Source organism: Canis aureus, chromosome 3, assembly GCF_053574225.1.
Source record: "Canis aureus isolate CA01 chromosome 3, VMU_Caureus_v.1.0, whole genome shotgun sequence".
NCBI lineage: Eukaryota > Metazoa > Chordata > Mammalia > Carnivora > Canidae > Canis > Canis aureus.
The window spans coordinates 10,758,857-10,783,038 of record NC_135613.1 but is presented as its reverse complement, the minus strand read 5'-3'; the positions used below and the strand labels follow the sequence as shown (position 1 = coordinate 10,783,038).

At 34.2% G+C, this 24,182-nt stretch overlaps 1 protein-coding gene across 17 annotated transcripts in view; it reads right to left on the bottom strand.

Annotated features, from left to right (window-relative positions):
• The window catches only part of LOC144308469 (uncharacterized), a 329,585-nt gene that overhangs the window by 137,727 nt on the left and 167,676 nt on the right, over positions 1-24,182 (bottom strand). For 3 of the 17 annotated variants that reach the window (XR_013374973.1, XR_013374968.1, XR_013374970.1), the window contains one exon: positions 20,805-20,921. The exons of the other annotated variants lie outside the window; for them this stretch is intronic. The gene's annotated coding sequence lies outside the window, so the exon portion shown is untranslated. The remainder of the gene's footprint in view (positions 1-20,804; positions 20,922-24,182) is intronic. 17 annotated transcript variants of the gene reach the window in all.

Sequence of the window (24,182 nt, the reverse complement as noted above, 5' to 3'; positions counted from 1 at the left end):
TTCTGTACAGACAAAATGATCCCTTTAATTTTTTTTTTTTAATTTTTATTTATTTATAATAGTCACAGAGAGAGAGAGAGAGAGAGAGAGAGAGAGGCAGAGACATAGGCAGAGGGAGAAACAGGCTCCATGCACTGGGAGCCCGATGTGGGATTCGATCCCGGGTCTCCAGGATCACGCCCTGGGCCAAAGGCAGGCGCTAAACCGCTGCGCCACCCAGGGATCCCAAAATGATCCCTTTAAAAACATAAATTATATCAGGTCATTCCTTCGATTAAAATCCTTTAGTAGCTTTTTATATCATTTAAAGTCAAAGCCAAAGTCCTTACCTTGACTTCCTAGGCCCTACTTGATTTGACCACCCTCTATCCCAACCCTCTGACCTCATGTGCTATTATTCTTCATTTCCTTCACTCACTCTATTCCAGCCTCCTTTGGTCTTGTTCCTGAATGTGTCAAGTATACTTTTAATTTCAGAGCCCTGTAACTGCTGCTCCCTCTAGCTGAAATATTCTTTCCCCAGAATCACATGCCTCCCTTTCTTACTTATTTCAGGTATCATCCCTGATCATCCATATAAAAGAGCAACCACTCCCAGCCCTTAGCACTCTCTATCTCCTTTACCTTAATTTATTTTTCTTTATAGCACTTATCACCACCTAACATAAATAACCTAGATTTGCCTATTGGTGATAACAGAATCTATAGGGCTTAACTAAATATGATTGCTAACTGAAAATTTGTTCTATTACCTTATTATGCTGGCTTAGAAAACCATGAAATATATTAACAAAGTCCTTCAATTTTTATGATGAATCAGATAGAATCCTCATAGAACCAGATTCTATGTAATACTTACATTAAATGGGTCTATACTTTCTTATAGGAATTAACAAAGGATTTTTTTGTGTGCATGTTTAAGACTTACATATTATCAAATTAGTAGCTCTTTTAATACATAACAAACACTTGACACACATACCTGTCCTGGTAGTGAAGTTCAACAAAGAGAGCTTTCTGTGTAAGGAAGGCTAGAGATAAAAGGGAAAAGAGAACTGGCTTCTACAGGAGGATCCTGAAAATGTTACCTCCCACTTTTTGAAAAAAACCTCTGAGGATTTTTATAGGCATAGAGACTTGGTTTAAGTCTCTCGTGTGTGTGCCCTTTGACTTAGAAAAGGAATCAATTGAAATAAAGACGTTTCCCGCTTCTCATCAACAGATGAAAGGACAAAACATTAGACTAGCATCACGTCTAGGAAAGAGGTAAGAAAAAGACATTGGAACATAGATAAAGAGAGAAACAGCAGAAGAGAAGAAATATTTGTAACGTGAAGCTCAGCCTGTGGACTCTGAAGGTACTCAGTACCTCAAACATAGAAGTTTAAATTGAACATTTAGTAGCCAGCTACACAGGTACAAATGGATTAACTTTACATACACTGGCTGTGTTACTCTCCTTCACAGTGGTTTTTGTTAATTTTTACTAACCCTTTTCCTTTGGGATTTTTTTTAAAAGATTTTTATTTATTTATTCATGAGAGAGAGAGAGAGAGGCAGGCAGAGACACAGGTTCCATGCAGGGAGCCCGATGTGGGACTCGATCCCAGGACTCCAGGATCACACACTGGGCCGGAAGGCAGACGCTCAACCACTGAGCCACCCAGGCATCCCTCTTTTGGGAATTTTATTCCTAAAATAAGATGTAGGTGGTGCCTGGGTCCTTTAGCAAAATATTTTAACTGTTTTTATTTTCCTTTAAAAAAAAAAATTCCAAGCATATAAAGAAGTAAAAGGAATGATGTCATGGAATGTCTGAATAATCACTATTTAGTTTTGTCAAATTTAATATTTCCATTTTAATTAATTTTTAAAAAAAGATTTTATTTATTTATTCATGAGAGACAGAGAAAGGCAGAGAAACATAGGCAGAGTGAGAGGCAGGCTCCTTGTGGGGAGCCCATTGTGGGACTTGATCCTGGTACTTCAGGATCACGCCCTGAGCTACAGACAGACGCTCAACTGCTGAGCCACCCAGGCATTCCTGCTTATTGTTTTTTTAAGAAACATATTATAGTTACAACTTAAACCTTGTGGGTAATGCTTCTCCACCTCATTTCTCTCTCTTTCTTGCCTCCCTACATGTAACTCAATCTGAATTTGACATTGATAATTCCCATGCATGCTTCACATGTTTTAATGAGACAGGAAAGAAGAAAACTTCAGATCAACATCCCTTATTAACATAGATGCAAAAGTGCTCAACAAAAGATTAGTAAATACAATCCAACAACAAACAAAAAGGGTTATATACCAAAACCAAGTGAGGTTTATTACAGTATTAAAGGCTGGCTAAAATTAAAATTCAAGAGGGTATATCACATGATTATATCAAATGATACAAAAACAAAAACAAAAAATCCAGCACTTGACAAAATTTAATACCCATTCATGGTAAAATGCTCAGAATGATAGGAATAGAGGGATACTTCCTCAACTTGATAAAGAGCAAAAACCTGCAGCTAATATTATACTGAATGGTCAAGATGGAATGCATTCCTTCTATGAATGGGAGTAGGACAAGGAGTCTCCTTTCATTGTTCTTACTTAACATAGTGCTAGAAGGTCTATGCAATAAGACAAGAAAAGGAAATAAATGGCATATACGTTGGAAAGGAAGAAGTAAAACTGTCCTTATTTACATATGACATGACTAGCTATGTAGAATATCTAAAGGTATCTATAAAAAACTCCTAAAACTATTAAGTGAGCTCAGCAAGATATAAGATACACATACAAGAATCAATTGTACTTCTGTATACAAGTAATGAACACATGGCACCCCCCCAAAAAAAAATCAATACCATTTACAATGAGTTCAAAAAGTTAAATATTGAGGAGTAAATCTAAGAAAATACATACAAGACTTGTATGCTGCAAACTGCACAATGATAAAAGAAATCAAAGAAGATAAAAATAAATACAGAAACATACTGTGCTCATGGATTGGAAGACTCAACACAGTAAAGCTTTAAGTTCTCACCAAATTAATATACAGTTTTACCTATAAAAATCCCACAAAGAATTTTTATATAGACAAGATTATTCCAAAATTCATAGGAAAGGCAAAGAATTAGACAAGGTAAAATACTTTTGAAAAAAAATGAAGTGTGAGGAATCAGTCTGTTTTCAAGATATAACTTATAGTTACAGTATTCAGTTGTGCAGTATTCATGGGAGGATAAAGATATATGTCAATGGAAGAAAATAAAGAACACAGAAATAGATCCACACAAAAATGCCCAAATGATTTTTTTTATTGCCAAATGGAGGGAAGATAAACTTTCAACAAATGGTGCTAGAGCAACTAGACATCCATAGGCAAAAGAATGCAACTTGATCTAAAACTTGTCATACCTACATAAAAATTCAAAATACATCACAGATTTAAACATAAAATGTAAAATTACAAAAACCTTTTAGCAAAACACATAGGAGGAAAATCCTCCAGATCTAGGGCTAGGAAAAGAGTTCTTAGACTTGACACCCAAAAACAGGAATCATGAAAGGAAAAATTGCTCACATGAATCTCATCAAAATTAAAAACATTTGCTCTGCAAATGAAAATGGAAAAATGTGACAAAGGATTAATATCTAGACTAAGTAAATACTTCTTAAAATTCAACATTTTAGGGATCCTTGGGTGGCGCAGCGGTTTGGCGCCTGTCTTTGGCCCAGGGCACGATCCTGAAGACCCAGGATCTAATCCCACGTCGGGCTCCCGGTGCATGGAGCCTGCTTCTCCCTCTGCCTATGTCTCTGCCTCTCTCGCTCTCTCTCTGTGACTATCATAAATAAATAAAAATTAAAAAAAAAATTCAACATTTTAAAAAAGCAAATTCAACATTTTAAAAAAGCAAACAATCCAATTAGGACACAGGCAACAGACATGAAGAGATATTTACCCAAAGAAGATATACAGATGGCTAATAAGCACACAAAAAGATGTTCAGCATCATTAGCCATTAGCCATTAAGGAAGTGGAAATTAAAATCACAATAAGACATCACCATACACCTACCAGGATAACTAAAATTTAAAAAAATAGCAACCCCATCAAATATTGCTCAGGACACAGAGAAACTGGATTGCTTATACAATGCTAGTGTGAATGTAAAATTGCAGAGTAACTATGGAAAATGGGCTGGTATTTTCTTAAAAAAAAAAAAAAGAAAGAAAAAATAGTTAAACACGTAGTTATCATACAATTCAGCAATCACATTCCAGGTCATATGTCACAATGAAATGAAGATTTAATTGCCAACAAAAATAGACACATGAGTAGTGTAGTTTGGAAAAAGGGGTTTCATAGGAAAGATCCTTACATGAAGAGATCACTCTGGATTCAGGTGGGCCTTAGATCCAAACACAAGTGTCCTTATAGAAACACATAGGAGATAATTTGACAGAAGAGAGGAAGGCAATGCGAAGAGAGAGGCAGGGACTGGTTACAAGCTGAGGAAGCCAGTAAAGCTGGAAGAGGCAAGGAATCAGTTCTCCCAGAGCCCTCAGAGGGAGTGGGGTCCTCCCAAATTTCAGACTCCAAGCCTTAGAGAACTGTGAGAGAATAAATGTGTATGGTTTTAAGCCCTAGTTTGTGGTAATTTGTTGTGGTAGCCAGTGGAAACTAATACGTGCAGCTTTATTCATAAACAGGTCAAAATCAACGCAGATATTCTTTAAAGGGTAAACAGTTAAACTCTGGTACATCCGCACCACTGAAATATCACTCATCAAAAAAATGAAAAAAGCTATTGATACGTGCAAAAACAAGCAAAAATCTCCAAGGAATTATGCTGAGTAGAAAAAAAAAAAAGCACCAATCCCAAAAGATTACATACTACCAGTTCCTTTTATATAACATTTTTTATATATCTTGCTTTTTTTTAAAAGATTTTATTTGATTATTCATGACACACAGACAGACACACACACACACACACACACACACACACACACACACACACAGAGAGAGGCAGAGACACAGGCAGAGGGAAAAGCAGGCTCCGTGCAGGGAGCCCAATGCGGGACTTGATCCTAGGTCTCCAGGATCACACCCCGGGCTGAAGGTGGCGCTAAACTGCTGAGCCACCCAGGCTGCCCTATATCTTGCTTTTTTCATTTAACACTGCCTCAATCATTTAACATTCAACAAATATTAATGGACTGTTGTAAATCAGAACTGCACTCATCTCTGAATATTATGAGCATTTTCTGTTGACATTAACTACTCTTCAAAAACATGATTTCTAAAAGCTACAGTGTTCAAAATTTACTTTTATATAACATAATTAAATCATTCTCCAGTTTTTGAATGTATATCGTTTGTTGTAATAGCTTTATTACAGTATAATAAACAACATATTTAAAGTGTAAAATTTGTAAGTTATAACCTATGAATGTACCTGTGAAACCATCATCATAATCAAGATAATGAATATATGCCTCACTCAGAAAACTAGAATTTCCTTATGCTCCTTGATAATCCCTCTCTCCCGCCCTTCCCTACCTCCACCCTCATCCCCAGGCAACCTCAGATTTGTTTTCTGTCCTAGATTGGTTTGGATTTTCTAGACTATTTTATGAATGAAACAATATATATCTTTCTTGTCTGAATTCACTCACTCATCATAATTATTTTTCTATAGTACTGTGCAATCAGTATTTACTTTTATTGCCATGTAGTATTTTACTGTTTTGATATACCAAAGGTATTTATCCATTCATCTATTGATGGGCATATTTTTGGTTTCCATTTTTTAATTATAAATATAACTGCTATGAATATGTATCTTTGTATAGCCATATATTTCTTTTTCTTTTAGATAGTCTATACAAAGACTTATACACAAACACTTATAGCATCTGAGGATAAAATGTCTTGATCATGGGATTCCTGGGGTGGCTCAGTGGTTGAGCATCTGCCTTCAGCTTGGGGCATGATCCTGGGGTCCTCGGTCCTGCGTGGAGCCTGCTTCTCCCTCTGCCTGTGTCTTTGCCCCTCTCTGTCTCTCATGAATAAATAAATAAAATCTTAAAAAAAAAAGTCTTGATCACATGATGTGAGTGTGCATGTTTCTAAGAAACTGCCAAAGTAGTTGAACTATTTTCCCAAAGTAGTTGAACTATTTTCATTCCTGCCAGTGGTTCCAGGAGTTCGGGAGGGTTGGAGGCAGGAGAAAAGCATGTCTAACTATACACAAGGCAACATGAGGGCTCCCTGTAGTGATGGAAATATTCTGTGTGCTGAGTGTCTCAATATCAGCATCCTGGTTGTGATATGGTACTCTGGTTTTGCAAGATATGGCCACTGAAGGAAACTGAAGACAGGGTATATGGATTTCCTTATATTATTTCTTGCAACTGAATGTGAATCTGTGATTATCTCAAAATTTTAAAAAATTGATTTAAAAAAGGCGATAGGCTTGGGCAGAAAGAAGTAAACAAAACAAAACAAAACAGAAACCAAGTTAGAAGCATCATCTTAAAGATTTGAAGATACTCCAAAATAAAATTTAGCCAATTTAAAATTATAGTTTCCTTTTTTTAAAAAAAAAAAATTTTATTTGAGAGAGGGATAGTAAGAAACAGCATGAGTGAGCAGGAGAGGGAAAGAAGTAGGCTCCCGGTTGAGCAGGGAGCCTCACTTGATCCCAGTACCTTGGGATCATGACTTTGAGCCAAAGGCAGACACTTAACAAACTGAGCCACCCAGGTGCCCCTAAGTACAGTTTCTCTTTTGACAAAGAAGTGTTTTATCATATTTTTTACAAGTGAAACAGCTTTGGTGTAAAAGGTGACATTGGTTTCTTGTTCTTACTCTTTTCTACTCTTCTGCAATATTAGGAAACAAAATCATCAGCATGCTGTTATAAAATATCCCTCCCTATAAACTGCTTCAGACTCAGTTCTATAATTGACACCATGGTTGTTCTGTATTTTCTCTCAGAAATTGTTTTTAAGTCTTATTTCCTACTGAATTAGAAAAATGTCTTGCATCTTTTATTCCTGCGTTTTACTCTAAAGTAAGGCTACTTTAATACCATAGCCCAATTCCCATCCAATTCACATTTATTCATTTACTTGCCCTTACTTAATCAATGACCAGTGTCTATACACAGTCTATTTCACCTTGCTAGTTTTCAATATCCATATTGCCACCATTTGCCAAATTGCTTAACTTTAGCTTCACATCAGGACCCCAAGTAAATGCCCTCATGTTTTCAGTACTTTTCTTAGAAATCACTGGTGTTTTCTTTAACATAAATTCAGACCACCAACCCCATATGTGGGTCACAATCTGTCCCTTCACCATGTGTCGTGAGAATTCAAATACCTCAGGACAAAGACCAGATGCCTTATTCTTACATTTTTGTTAAAGTTTCTAATACTCTTGGTAATAAAATCTTATTTGGGCTCTGAAAGATGTTAAGATCTTCTAAATCTTCCTTCACAATTCTCTAAACTGATAAAGACCATTATGCCTAGTCATATGCAACAGCTTCTTACTTGGTCTCCCTAAATCCAGAATCTTTTCACTTTAAAGTAGACTGCAAACTATGGTGAGATGTTTTTTGTTTACATTTCACTTTGCTATTTGAAGGCATTCAATTGCATCCCATTTGCTAACAACAGGATTTTCAAGCAGGTGCATACTTTTGTGAAACTTTTTTCCTAGTCATGTGTTTCATCAGGATGTAAACGTATCCTGCTTTGTCACAATGTAAATGAATCATGGCTAAATAGAAAAACTGGAAAAACAACAACAGACTAAAGAATAAGGTCTAAATTTCTATACTAGACATTCAAGATCTATAACAATCTTACCCCATATATCCTTAATGTCCACTATTTGCTTCACAAATCCATTGCCCCTTTTAAATTAATCTACTTGCCTTGCTTCAAACACACCCCATGCTTTGCCAACTAAACCTTTTTGTGGATATGCCACAGGGATTTCACTAAATACATAGTGAAAGGAAAAGGACAAAATAGAACCCTAAAAACAAATCAATTAGAATTTTATCTAGATGAAGTGCTTCCCTCTCCATGAAACTTTATCACAGTAACAGAGAAGGCATTGTCCACTTACCTAAATTTTGCAATAGCTATTCTTTTTACTATCCTTTTGGAGATTATGTAAGGTCTTGTAACATGAATTATTATCATCTTAGAGCCCTTGCTGTAATTTAAGTACATTAAAATTGGTATTTCAACTTACATACCTTTTTAAATAAAATATTTAATGTTTCTCAAAAAATTAAGATAAATTTAACCAGCACCCAACTGAAGAAATAAAACATTAGAGATTAAACTGAAGCACTTGCACAGTTCTCTCCATTCCAAACCTTTCCCCTAGTAGGAGTAACTTATCCTCAATTCCCATGCATGTTTTTATACTTTTATTACATATATAACTAACTCAGCATTTTAAAACATTAATGACATCCCAATGTAAATAGTACATTTTGGCTTACTTTGTCCTACATTGTTTTCCATATTTGTTTATATTGATGCAAACAGCTATAGTTCATTCATTAGCTGTGTAATATTCTTTTACATTCATCACAGATTTGTTTATTCTTTTGATGGAGAATTCCAATTATTCACTCTTATGATGATGAAATGAATATACTTATACATTTCTGTGTGCTTATATATGAGAGTTTCCTTAGGGTAGTACCTATAGATGGATTTGCTCTATCATGAGCATTTCTGCCTTTATTACATGTTAACAAAATGATTTCCCTGTCTCTGGAATATATTTTCACTGTTTATTTCTTTCAGCGAACAAAAAATTTAATTTCTTTTTTTTTAATTTAACTTCTTAATAGGTTAGAGGTATATTAATTTCTTATAGAGTTATAGTTCTATTTGTGTTTCCTAATTGCTCTTGAGTCAATTTGGGCAAGTTTTATTTTTCTGGGAAATTATCCATTTCAGCTAAGTTTTCAACTTTATTGCCATAATTTATGCCCACAAGAGGGAAATTTCTTGAGCTTAACTAACAGTTAAATTCACATAACTATTATTGAACATTCTTGACATAAATTCTTTTAACAGAGTTCAGGCCAGGATATACATTAGATTGGCAGGACAATTCAGGCATTTTTCTTCAATAGGAGTATTCTTCACAATAGGCCACCAAACAGAAGCTAATCTCAGATATGAAGGAACAAAATCACACTGGATGGGTACAGGGGTCATTAATATTTTCTTTCATAATTCTACAGATACAGCTTAAAGTCACCAAGGTTTTCAGGGAAGTTTAAAGCTATGGTTTTCTAATAGCTTATTTACAGCCCTCCCAGGCCAATGTGGTTTACTCATCAAGTGTCACTTTTACCATAAGCATTGGTGCCTGGCATAAACATAGGTCACATTCCAAAAGTCAATCTCAATTATTATTTGCAATTCTAGGGGAACAGAGGGAACAGCTTTCCAGGGGAACAGAGCTAGGTAACTCTTGACTAAAAACTGTATTCCCTTATGTATTTAAATATTAATGCATCGGTAGCTCTTGACTCCTTTTTCATTCTAATACTGATTATTTGTGGATTTATTAATTAGCTTTGTTTCATGTTTATGTATTACACTAGTCTCTTCCAAGAACAATCTTATTATTCTATATTTTCTAATTCCTCAATTTCAGCTCTTTATTTCCTTCCTTTTACTTTCTTTCAGTTTATTCCCTGTTTTTCTAGTTGGATATTTATCTATAACTTTTCCTTTAAGTACTTCCTTACCTTCATCTCACAAGCTTTGAAATGGTACATTTTTATTATTGTGTCATTCCAAAAATTTTCAAACTTCTATTGCAATTTTTATTCTGACCCATGAGTTTAAGAAGTTTATTTTTAAATTTCCAAGGTTAAGGGATGTTTTAAATTATCTTTTTCTAATTTCTAATTTTGTGGGTTATAGATTACAGGTAGTATGATCCTGATTTTTTTTTCAGCTTTTGTTAAGACTTCCTTTGTGCCCTAGTTTATGGCAACTCCTTACAAATGTTATATATTTATGTGAAAAGTAATTCACAAATATTAGAATCATTGCATAAATCTACCCATTAGATTACATTGTTAATTGTTTTCTTCAAATTCTTTCTAGCCTTATTAATAATTTGTATGCTTGAGCAATTATTCAGGGAAGTGTATTATGTCTCCAGTCGGGACTATAGATTTGTCATTTTATTGTAATTCTGTCAATTTTTGCTATATATAATTTGTGACTTTGTTAATAGGTGCATACAACCTTTTTTATATTTATTTGGAGTCTTTCATTTTTAATTTGTAGTATAACAAAGTTTATGCCTTAAAAAAATTGCATCTGATATCAGTGTGTTAGTCTTCTTTTTATTAATGTTTGCCTCACATCTTTTTTTACTTCTAATTTGTCTCTTAATGTGTCAACTATGCCTCTTATAAGCAAAATGTAGGTTAAAAAATCTGACAACACTGTTTACTGATCTGATAAGTTCACTGTATTTTACATCTCTGAAAGCTAATAGTTGAGTACATTTCTATATTATTTTGAATTTAATATTTTTATTTGCTTTCTTAGAACTTGTCTTTTTCTGCTGTAAACTTGACAGTTTTTTAAATTAAAAATTGTTTATATTAAATATTGAATGAATAAAAAGGAGTATCCATAAAATATAAAGTATGACTAGCTCTTAATTTTAATGTGTAGATATAGCAATCAGCCTATTAGTATTAGATAGATCTTGCAAAAACTGAGAGATGTGTTAAATGCTTATGAAAAAGATTGGTGAATCTATTTCTCCTTATAAGTTTGTCAATTTTTGTTTTATTTACTTTTACACCCTCTTATAATGTACACTTAGAAAAGTATCTTCTTAGTGAGCTGAAAATTTTATACTTATGTAGTAGCTTGTCTTTATCTCCAGTACAGCTTTTTCCTTAAAGTCTATGTGAAATTTATACAGTTCTTCAAACTTAAAAAAATATTTATATTACCTATTATTTTTCTTTTAGTAATTCCATATAAATTTTTGCATACCTACCTACCTCACCATAGCCTAAATGTAATAAATATCTAAATATCCAATATTTCTTTCTGAAGATTAGAGGGAATCCAACTTTTAATTCCAATCACTTTGTATCCTCCTTACAGTTCTAGTCTGTGTTCTCAGTTTTAAGGAGATATTTATTTGAGTAGTTCCTGAATTTTGACTACTATTCCTTCTACCTTGGAAACACAAAAACCAAAGGTTCAACCCAATTCAGTAAATGTCTTCAAGGTGAAAGCTGACTCCTTACTTGGCTTAGGTTCTTGCTTCCACTCAGTTTTAGGCTTGAATTTCTCATATTTTCTTACCAATTCATGGATAGAATTAAATTAAGTCTTATTTAACATTTTTAATTGTTTTTGGTGGGAAGTTGGTGTTAGTACCTAGTTACTAGTACCCTAGTGGGGTTACCCACTGCTAGAAATAAAATTCATCTCCTAAGTTTTATTTACTCTGTCCTTTTTCATTTCTTTATATGTTTAGAAATAACATTGTAATTTTACATTTTAATGGATACATTTAAGCTTTTACTATGGAAAATGGACTTAAAATATAATAGCAATCAATATATCATCTTCTCAAATAATACAAGGAATTTGTCACTCAAGGCAAAATTTTCTTCCTTCTTACATGGCATTATTGTCCGGTATTTCAGTTTCACTTTTATTTTTCCTTTTTAAAAAACTTCTTTGGAAATCATTATAGATTCATAGAAGTTGCAAAGATAATACAGGAAGGTCCCATGTTTCAGTTTCTCCCAATGGTTACATCTTAAATAACTATGGCAGAAATACCAAAACCAGAAAGTTTGCACTGGTACAATGTGTGTGTACAGTTCTATGCCATTTTATCATGTGAAGATTCAGGTAACCACCACTGCAATTAAGAAACAGGGTGTTTTGTTATCACCAAGTTCTCTCTTGTGCTTTACAGTTACCCCTCTCTGTCCTTCCCCAACCACCATTCTTACCCCTTGGCAACCATTAATATGCACTCCTTTCACTATAATCCTGTAATTTTGAAAATGGTGTCTAAGTGGAATCACACCTCATATGACCTTTTGAGATTGGCTTTTTTCACTCAGCATAATGCCTTCTTCCTTCTAGGCTCATTCTCCTATTACTTGAAGTATTCCTTAGCAATTCTTTCAGAGCATCTATAAGTGAATGAAATCTTTCAGTTCTTGTTTTTAAAATGATTTTATTATGCTCTCATTCTTAATAGCTCAGATGAAATTATATCAATCATGAGACAGTCAGGAAAAGAGAAGCTATTCCAGATACTTAAAGTTTAAGTATTTCATACAGAAATTTAGGTGCTTAACTGTTGGGAAAACTTCTTCATCAAATAGTATGTCTCCTTCATTCCTCTATGGTCTCCATCCGTAACTCCTATTCTATGTATGTTGGATCTTCTCATTTTATTTGCCATATCTATGAAACTCCACAGTTTCTATCTCTACAACTCTGTACTACTTCTAGGGTAATTTCTGATCTAGCTTCTGATTGTTAATTCTCTCTTAGCTGGCCAAATTTTTCCTTTTTAGGTATTCTGCTTTTATGTTTTGATGCTTTGTTGAAAATATTTTATACTTTTCTATTTACATTCTCTATTAATTATCTGAAGTTGATAAAGGCTAATCCTGGTATATATTGGTCTACTGACACTTACTTATATTGGCTGTTTTGTAGTTTTTGGAAAATAAGTCTATGTTAATAGTGCATTTTCTGGGGGGAAATACAGTATAGCCTGGGATGAGGGTGCATCCTTCTAGAATGGCTTTTATTTTAGTTTCTTGTAAGGCACCTAGGGAGTATTCACATTCACTTACTACTTCATTGCTTTCTCAGCATATGGCATGTAAGAAGTATTGATTTAAAACCTCAAATCTAAAAAAATGTATGTCTATGGTTAGAAATTTTTTTTCCATTTAGACATAGAGTCCACTTTGAGAAAAAAATCTTCCTGTGTTCTGCCTATCCTAGAGAGATTAAAAAACAACAACACACACACACACACACACAAACTTTTCTTTGATAAAACGCCTAAAGGTTCCTGCAAACTGATGTCAGTTCTAACTCCCTTCATTGTGTAGGCTCCAAATCTTGTCTCCTAATTGTGATTGGCTATTAAATCTATAACCTGAGGCCAGGATATTCCCTCACCCTTTCCCATATACCCACCATGCCCAGGGTAGCCCATGTTACTCATGCTTATGACTCTATTTTTTAAACCCTCTCCATTTATAGGTCTTAAGGATTTTCCTTACTTTCTCCTAAGCACAGCTAAACATTCAAAAGGAAATCTGTTGCATTTTATTTATCATTTCTGCATGTTTAGTAGTGGGAGGGTTTTCAAGTTAATTCTAAGTTCCCTGCCCAGGAATTCTCTTATAAATCATTTTATTCTTCATATATCCCCTAGCAGTGTTGTGGGGGCAAAGAGCAGTAATGTAATAAATGTGTGTGGAATGACCCCTTAAATGAATGGATATTTTTTTTTGAATGGATATTTTTTATCATCATTCCTTTTCTTCATTAATTCTTTTTCTCAAACTTTTATTTCTGCAATCTCTCACTATAAATTTGTGAATTTATGTTTTATGAACTTCATTTAGGTTAGTATAATTTTCTCACATTGGTTACTACAGTAGTCATGATAATCTTCCCTTCAGCCTTTTTCTTCTGTTTTCCACATATGGATTTTTCAGTCGTCTTTTTAACATGAAAATCTTATGTCATTTTACAGCCATTGGAGCAAAAATCTTTTGGGGTCTACTGACACTTATTCATATTGGCTGTTTCCTTGCATATTTTGTAGCTTTTGGAAAACGAGTCTATGTTAATAGTGCATTTTCTGGGGAAATACAGTATAGCCTGGGTGAGTAAACATTTTTAACATCTTAAATTCTTTTCTTTCAAGAGTTATACTTTACTGTATTTTCCACTAAAGAAAGCAGTGTCATATGTGTGCAGCGATAATTTTTTTCATAAGATGATTCTTAATCATTTACTGCTATTATATTCTGCTTTATTCTTGATAATTCATCAACTTGAGGAATATTTTATATAAGGATTTGTTTCACTCTCCAGAAATATATAAATTATTCATATACATCTTTCATATTTCTGCCCTGTTCATATGCACTAAAGTATATCATATATTTGCTAAAATATATACATATGATCCAATTATATTACTATTTTCTTCATTTTTATATATGTATGAAATTGTATTCACATGAATCTTCTCCCTTTTACACCTTAGCCCACCCCTGAATGTTATATACTATTATCTATCTTCAGTGGAATCTTTGCAAAACCTAGTATAATGTAAAGAACCCAATGGACATTTAATTAATACTCATTTGTGACAATCATGATCTCATGCAGAATTTGAAAGTGAATTCTAGAAATTATCAGACATTCTTTAATATAGACAAAGAAATCTTCTTCCAGAAGAGATTATTACCTCTCACTCAAAAAAGAAACAAATACAGCAAAATAAGTGAGCTCAAGTTTTTATTTTTTTTATTTATTTTTATTTTTTTAAGCTAAAGATCCAGTGGAATACAGTATTAGGTACCACAAACATTTTGGATAAATAAAACTGTATGGAAACTCAAGTTAGTGACCAAGATTATACATGGTTTAAAGTCTTTTCCACACACTGTAGTATGCATTATGAATTTCAGACTTGTGGTTTAAAAACACTAGTATCTAGGCACTGGTATAGAGCTCAATTATGTCAATGGACATTCTATGAACCTCAGTATTGAAGATACAAATCCACTGCAGTAAGCTGATTAGCAATGCTAATGTGCACACTATACAGTCATAATTAGAACAAGTTTTACTCGCAGTGATGTTGAGGTTATGGGGTTAGGACAGTTTCCATTTCAAAGACATATGAATCTGGGTTACCATGACAGGAAAAAGTAAATCATCTAATTTAAGCTGTTGAACATATGATGGCTTATTTAAATAAAAACTTTTACCTTTCCTTGTGAAAATTAAAGTAAATTATGAGTTAATTCTTCCCCAGCTAAAGGAGATTTTTAAAAAAGCAGACTCTCTATAGCCATGACAGCTAAAGAATCTCCACCATGTAAGACTACATTAGTACAACTATGTTGTCACCTCATTGTTCACTTAATAGAAAATGGATCTTGGTTAGAGAAAAAAATCATAAAAATATTCACTACTTCTCCTAAATGGAAACATGTACAGGGATATAGGGAGGTGGAGAAGAGAAGGCAGTCAGAAACAAACTGTTGGTTATAATGATGAAAATTCATTTCTTTGTACAATTTAGTTAGTGTTCCTTCTTTATATTCCTTTTCAGCTGTAACAATCTATAAAACTTCCCTAGGTTTGGTAGTCTGTAATTAGCTATAGCTATCTCTGCTTTCAATGGGGAACATGCTAGCCAATCACTTACAAAAATATTAAATGAATTCCACTGTCTCAAAATTTAGGTGTAAATACACTTAAAGTTTAGAGACAAATTATTTTATTTCTGACATGATTTATCACAATTGGAATATATCATCCATATCATGATACTTTTTAGGGGAAAAAGATGTGTTATTACTCTGCTTTAGTGTAAAAAACTGAATCATTAAAGTCTTGTGATATGTGAATTTTATATACATGCCCTGAAATGAAAAAGCATTCTCACAAATCCTTATTTTACATAGGAAAGTATCAACTACATCCTTAAATAACAATCCTAGAGACAGAAAGAACCCCAAATTATCTGCTCTTGAGAAGACTAAAGGCTAACACACACACATACACAAACCCCTCTTGCCTCCTTAGAAATCTATTACTATTTTCATAATATAGTTAAGTTGGATTACCAAAAGAAAAAATTTCAAAGGATTTATCATTTAACACTTCAATGAAGTTACTAATAAGAATTATATTGAAGTAGGTCATGCCAAAATCCACCCTCAAAGTACATGGGATCCTACAGTAGTCAGCAACCATTTCAAACCCAATAGCAACAGAAAACCACAATTGCCAGTGCATATGGCCTAGTATAATGAGGACTAGAGATTTGAACTGCAACTCAGACTTGCAATTACATTCTTATTAATATCTCAGTTAATCATCTCTAAAATTAGTAGATGGTTTATATCATAAAGGTTAGTATAATCGTATTAATAAAGACTTGCTTTTCTCTCAGTCAATGATATATCCTCCTAACAAGATAAATCAAAGCTCGAGAAATATGAATTCAAACTGAAGGCATTAAACAATGGGAGTTTCTTTTATCTAAACGAAACATAGAAATAATTTCCCAGGTCGCAAAGTCTTGTTTTTCATGGAACATATCTGTCTTATCCTTTGTTTTTTTTTTTTTTTTCTGTATAGTTTTTTTTTTAATTTATTTTTTAATTTATTTTTAAATTTATTTTTTATTGGTGTTCAATTTACTAACATACAGAATAAACCCCAGTGCCCGTCACCCATTCACTCCCACCCCCCGGCCCTTCTCCCCTTCTACCACCCCTAGTTCGTTTCCCAGAGTTAGCAGTCTTTACATTCTGTCTCCCTTTCTGATATTTCCCACACATTTCTTCTCCCTTCCCTTATATTCCCTTTCACTATTATTTATATTCCCCAAATGAATGAGAACATAAAATGTTTGTCCTTCTCCGATTGACTTACTTCACTCAGCATAATACCCTCCAGTTCCATCCACGTTGAAGCAAATGGTGGGTATTTGTCATTTCTAATAGCTGAGTAATATTCCATTGTATACATAAACCACATCTTCTTTATCCATTCATCTTTCGTTGGACACCGAGGCTCCTTCCACAGTTTGGCTATCGTGGCCATTGCTGCTATAAACATCGGGGTGCAGGTGTCCCGGCGTTTCATTGCATTTGTATCTTTGGGGTAAATCCCCAACAGTGCAATTGCTGGGTCGTAGGGCAGGTATATTTTTAACTGTTTGAGGAACCTCCACACAGTTTTCCAGAGTGGCTGCACCAGTTCACATTCCCACCAACAGTGTAAGAGGGTTCCCTTTTCTCCGCATCCTCTCCAACATTTGTTGTTTCCTGTCTTGTTAATTTGCCCCATTCTCGCTGGTGTGAGGTGGTATCTCTCTGTCTTATCCTTTGGAAAATACTTCCTAAATTATTCACAAAAAAGATACTGTAAAGTATTAATTAATATTAATGATGAAATAGTTTTTAAAATAGGAAGAGGATTATTTACCAGGTTTTCCTCATTGGCCTGTACATACATGCCCTAAGTTAATTTGCAGGGAAAAAGAAAGTCCTATAAGCCTATATTATTTTCCAACAAAGGAAGGAGCATTATAAACAGGGTATATGCTAAGGAAATAAAAATATATAATTCTTTTAATTAAAAAATTTTGTTTCTGATCTAGCTATCAGAGGTCCTTGTCTTGTTTTCTAACTTCACATCAAAAGTCTAATAAGTTTATAACTCTTACAATTGGGAACTGGACAGATGCTTGCTGTCTCAAGAAGTCATGTATCCCTGTTTCTGATCGTGTTCTATTTGGAAGGTTTAACATATTTTGGCTATCACGTATGACACTGGGCTGAAACCATAACCAAGAGGATAACCTGCCCATCAGTTCACTAACATCAAATTACTCAAATATCTTCCAACGCTTGGGATTCAGAAAGGGTAGTAAAGGGAGGGAGAGAGGGATTCTCGGGGTTAGTATTATACTGTTTCTAAAAGTTATTTCCATTGTTTTATTTAATTCATTATTTCCACTGAATTAAATGAACTAGGTTTCAGGCTTAGCCCTAGCCCCAAACTTGCTCTTAAGAGTTTGCATATTTTATTTTTGATGAATTACATTATTCTCATTTCTAGTCCTAGAGGCTCTATCCTCTTTATTTTTATTTTCTTATCCTCTTTAACACATTTCTATGGATGTGTGTGGGTTCCATAAGAAGAAAGCATAGTGCATTTGTTTTTATTCTTTTTTTTTTTTAAAGGATTTTGATTTATTCTCCTACTGAGATGCAAGGTCTGTTATCCAAAAGCCAAAATGCAGGTTAAGATGTCTAAACAGAATATTCAGGAAAGCTCTTCAAAGTTCTTTCAGCCTTCTTCAAAATAAGACTCCTTCTTTCTTATGTCCGTATTCTAACAACTTTGACTCCATTCTCCTGAATGAATAAAAACTGAAATTTCTGTTTCCCCTCAAATTTATGACTTGCCTTTAGTTGTGATACCTAATAAATCCTCTTATTGACTTAAAATATATCTATACTCAACAATTTTCAGCAATGGGAAGGAGGAAGCACAACTAGATACTTTTGTGCATTTAAAATCATAATAATGAAAAAGAATATCATTAAGAAATATCTACATAGATATATATTACCCTTTATGTATTTCGCTATTTTGAATTTTTTCAGTAACTCTATTGTTTAAGCAGGGGAAGAATTACTCTACTTTACAGGTGAGATATAGAAGACACTTGGAAAGGTAAGTGACCGCCCTAAAGTCTCACAGATTAAATGGCCGAGCTGAGACTAGAAATAAAATTATGAGCACAGCTACCAATGTTTAATAAAGACAATTTCCTTAATAATGTATTTCAATGACAATTTTTAGTAATGTCTGCATCAACTAAATTTTATACTAAATACAATTAAAAAAAAATTTGTGAGAGACAGAGAGAGAGAGGCAGAGACATAGGCAGAGGGAGAAGCAGGCTCCCCATAAGGGAGCCTGATGTGGAATTCGATCCCAGGACCCTGGGATCATGACTGGAGCCAAAGGCAGATGCTCAACCACTTAGCCATGCAAGCACCCCAATAAACACAAATGTTTGTATACACACATATTTGTATAGAACAAATGAACATCAGAGAAAAAAAACGCTCATATTTACATAGATTATAATATAAATCACTGTATAAATGATAAGTAAAATCTCATTCAACTAATAAGAATTATTTATTTAGGAGGCAAACCATAAGAGACTTTTAACTATAAGGAACAAACTGAGGGTTGCTGGAGAGGAGGTAAGAGGGAGGGGGTAAATGGGTGATGGGCATTAAAAGGAAGGTAATTGTTATAATGAGCAATAAGTATTAAATGCAACTGATGAATCACTAAATTTACTCCTGAAACTAATACTACACTATATGTTAACTAACTTGAATTTAAATGAAATCTTGAAAGAAAAAAGAGAATTATTTAGTATAAGAGCTTTGAGACCAACTATATTTAAAAATTGCATTTTACCCTGTAAGTTTGTGTGTGAATACATGCTTGTATATGTAAGAGAGAGACTTTTAGAAAATATACTGATTTCTTAGTGTGAATTAAGATACACAATTCATGTTAAGGTCAAGAAAAAGAGGAAAAAGAGTATTTTTTTTTTTGTAGAGGGCATTATGGGATCAACCTAAAAAGCTTTAATGAGATCTAACTTATGAAGACATCATTTCTCCTTTGTCCATGCCCACATCATTAGCACTGACTTCCAGTTTTTTTTTTTTTTTACCATATACTTTCCAAAGAGCTCTATGTTGTTTTTACTTTATTACTACTTTTTTCTAACATCTGTCTACTACTATCTCACTTTCTATCCATTCTTCCCTGTCATTATCTCTCCTCATTCTAAGGAGCCCCACATTACCAAGTAATTCAATAAAAGGTGTAAGTATAGTCTAATCCAATTAAGCCCTGTAAAACTCAGATGCCAAAGTGTCCCTAGAAAAACGAAACTGGAAGCAATGATAATATATATTTGGACAAAATATAAAGTACTCTAAAGTTTAGATTACTAAACTTTAGAAAACATTGAATTAGCTTACAGTAGCTATTTTTTATTATTTAATCCATTATACTACATTAGGAACTTGAGCATGTCCTTCTAAAGATACTACCATTAACTTTCAGATGTTTAGTAATGTAAGATTCCATTTGTAGGTTAATCAAGGTTCCTTGATTTTTAATACCCCTATTTCAGCTCTGGACAAAGGAAGAAAGACACAGCAAAATATTAAATCAAGAAAAGCTGTAAAAGGGCTTTTGAAAAGACATAAAATTACAGAGAAAACAATTTGTCAAAAATCTTCCTGCCTACTATTCTTGTTTGCCTGGCTTTGGTACCTTCTACTAAAGTATGGATAGAATCATGTAGAATGGGTGGAAATATTGCCTCCAAAGATAGAGACAATAAGCTAGGGATCATGGGTAATATGATTTCCAACATGCAACTCTTCTGTTTTTTCAAGATCACCATTTTGCTACACACACACACACACACACACACACACACACACACACACACGTAAAATCATTAAGTTAAGTATAATACAAAAATTTAAAAATTTTCTGTCAGTTTGACATTTAATTTACTCTATGGGGCTTCCCACACCCTTGCATGAAATTGAAGGCAGATTTTCTGTTTCTGTGCATTTACAAGTACTCAAAATATTCAACAATGAATATATCTCGTCTAGTAATAAAAACTTTAAATTTGGGGCAGCCCGGGTGGCTCAGCGGTTTAGCTCCGCCTTCAGCTGGGGGTGTGATCCTGGAGACCAGGGATGAGTCCCACAGCGGGTTCCCAGCATGGAGCCTGCTCCTCCCTCTCCCGGTGCCTCTGTCTTTTTTTTCTCTGTGTCTCTCATGAATAAATAAATAAAATCTTAAAAAAAAAAAAAACCAATTTTAAATTTCAAAGTTATAGTTACTTTTGTTTCCCAGTTCAGTTCTGCTATAGGCTGGCCATTGCAGTGGGAAATAGGGTGTCTTGACTCTCATTTGCAGATCCTTTGATAGAGGTGGGGCTCTATTTCATCCCACTGCTCCTGAAAAGATAGCAGTTCACTTCACCATTTGGATCAATGGGCTCCTTTAGGAAGTCTCTGAATCTAAGACAACTTTACATCATCTCTCTTGTGCATATGCCTACCTTTAATTCATGCCATAAACTTAAGTAACATTTGCTTCAAAAAACTCTGAGAATGTAGGTCACCTAACATAGCCTCTTCATCACAATACCTTTGAAGCAGCTGCCAATCAATCTCAAGCTCTAGATTTTTCAGGCATGAGTCAGATAGCAGTTCTTAAGTGGCAGGGGTCAGTTACTAAGCTTTCCAAGTCATCTCCTTCAAGCCTTTCTCTCCCTTAATGAAGGGAGACGCATCTGTACTCCTTCCTGTTGGAGGTGTGATGGGACACTCAAGCATATCAACTCCTCCAAAAATTTCTTTTCCTTAATTTTCAGCTTCTCACTTTGCTTATATGCTTGACATGATTAACTAGCTTAAGAATCATATAACTGGTTTTCTCTCTCTTCTTCATGTATAAACTGGAGGACGTTTTCATATATGACTGTGAAATCTTTTCTCTTAGGGTTCCAGCTAAGACAAACAGGGAGAGCCCAATTTTAAGATTGTTACACATGGTTCCAAAGCTGAACCAAATTTAGGAGTTGAGGGGAAAGAATTATTTTTCATCAAATAAAGAACAGAAAATGCTAGCAGAGGATTTGAAAATCTTTAAAGCTGGGGACCTGGGTGGCTCAGTGGTTGAGCGCCTGCCTTTGGTTCCGGTCATAATCCCGGGATCCTAGGATTGAGTCCCACATCAGGCTGTCTACAGGGAGTCTGCTTTTCCCTCTATGTCTCTGCCTCTCTCTGTGTGTCTCTCATGAATAAATAAACAAAATCTTAAAAAAAAAAAGAAAAATGTTTATAGCTGAAGTGAGACCACTAAAGGAATAGTATTTACTTACCGCTATGTTTTCATTTGCCAACCATATGCTTCTTTTCATAACAATTAAATTAAAATGAAAAGTTATTGGTGATTTTCATGCACCAAGGATAAATTATGGCTCAAATCCTAAGAAAACAGACATGCTGCTCCATGCCCAAAACTGCTAACCTTATTTCCACAGAACATTCCATCTAAGACATAAACAAGAGCCCAATGAAAGAAAAATATCTTCTGTTTTGGCTATGTTAGCTTAGGGAACTTAGAAGCTCTTAAGAAACAATTAACATTAAAGAGGTCAAATAGAGATTTTATAGCAAGGAAGATACTGGCTCTAGGAAAGCCCCAAAAGAATTGACTCTGTATAGAATGAATTATTAGGAGCTGAGTTTAAGCCAACAGTTTTCATAAGGAGAAACAATTTCAAATGAACTTTGTTAAGTTTTAAAATTTTAAGAATTTTCAGTGGTACTTGATGAGAATGCAACTTTTGACTACTGTGGTGTTTGGGTTTAAAGTTCTTTCTGGAACATCAAAAATCTTACTATTTCAACATGACCCTTTTTCACTTTTCTCAACATTTGAGGTGTACTAGCCAAATCTTTGTGGAATGTTTTCCCTATGATTTGCCATTTTAATAAGGCCTTGTTTGGCCTTTTCAAATTTTACTTGGTCTTTTACAATTACCTGTTTTTAAGGTAGCTTTAGTTAGTATGAATTGTAAGTATTTATGCAAATTTATCCAGGATGAAAGAATAATCTCTAGGAAAAAATGCTAATAATAATTAAATCTCTTTTGAAAATGCATTGGAAACTTTGATTTTGTTAATTTCACATCAGTCAATTTCCTAGCTTGAATTCAGGTTCCAGTGCCCAATGGAAAGCTAAAGGAATCTAACACTGCTTCCTTTCCTCCTTTTCTTCCCTTGTATACGAATGTGTGTGTATATATGTGTGTGTGTGTGTGCATGAGTGTATAGAAAACATTATTTTTGCATGTTTGCCTGAATGCTTGTCACTCTATTTGCTGTAATTCAATTTACACCCTTACAAAAAGATAGATGTTTCAGTTGGAATCCTTGCCTGTTTAGAATCTTCATGCAGGCAAGCATACCTAATAAATTTTGATTAATGTAGCCAAATACCAACTCCCACCTCAAGTCCTCTTTACTTGGAATACTATCATCAGGTTTACAGAGAGAAGGAAATAACAATAAGGTTGGGAGGGATGGAGATATGGTAAGACAGCAATAAAAAGTAATTATATAAAAATGCTAAAGATATAACATCTGTTTTTTTGCTTAGCACACTGATCTTGGCAGTTCCAGATATATGCTATTTTCTGTGTTTAAACAGATACAGAAAAGGGAAAAGGAAAAAATGTTTATGTGAGATTATTAAATAGTATAGGAAAAATAAGAGTCATTATTACACTGGTGAGGAAAAGAGAAACTCAGTGAAATTTCTTTCCACAGATTTGCCTTTGTGATCTGCAAGGTGCTGTTCCCCTGCTTACATTCAGTTACCCTGGCAACGCACTCCTGTAAAATAAAGATTATTAAAGCGCATATGATTATTTTGCTGCTGAGTGAATAAGACAAGCCGCTTCTGAAATGCCTTATCAGAGAAATTCAATTTTAGGCCAAATTGTGTTTTTGCCTCCTTCTAGCTTTCTCCTCCCTCCCCCCACTTCAAATAAAACCATCATCTCCACAGTTACTACATGATATTTTGTTACTCATTCACACTTTTAGTATTTTAAACTAGATTTTAACTTCATGAAAGCATTTTCCCCAGTTTTTCTTTAATAGCTCCTTTCTATTTTTTCAGCCATCTACCATCTGTTTGTAAATCAAAATTAGAAGGCAATGTGTCCTTGCCTTGATTTTATTACATAGTACTAATATTGGGTTCTGTACCAAATATAAATGCATATGTTATATACTGAATAAGCAATATTTGACCAAAGAATGATGCAAAGAGGTAAGATAAGCTATGCAGTGACATTTTAAAGGCTGCATATTTGGGGATCCCTGGGTGGCTCAGCGGTTTAGCTCCTGCCTTTGGCCCAGGGTGCGATCCTGGAGTCCCAGGATTGAGTCCCAGGATTGAGTCCCAGGATCGAGTCCCACGTCGGGCTCCCGGCATGGAGCCTGCTTCTCCCCCTCCTGTGTCTCTGCCTCTCTCTCTCTATCGTAAATAAATCTTAAAAAAAAATTAAATTCAATAAAGGCTGCATATCCAACTGTGCCAGGTGTCCTCACCCTTACAATTAGTGTCTTGTGCTTTTCCATAAGGGAATTCCCTATAAGGTAATATAGAGATGGGTTGTTTCATAGCCACTTTGAGAGCTA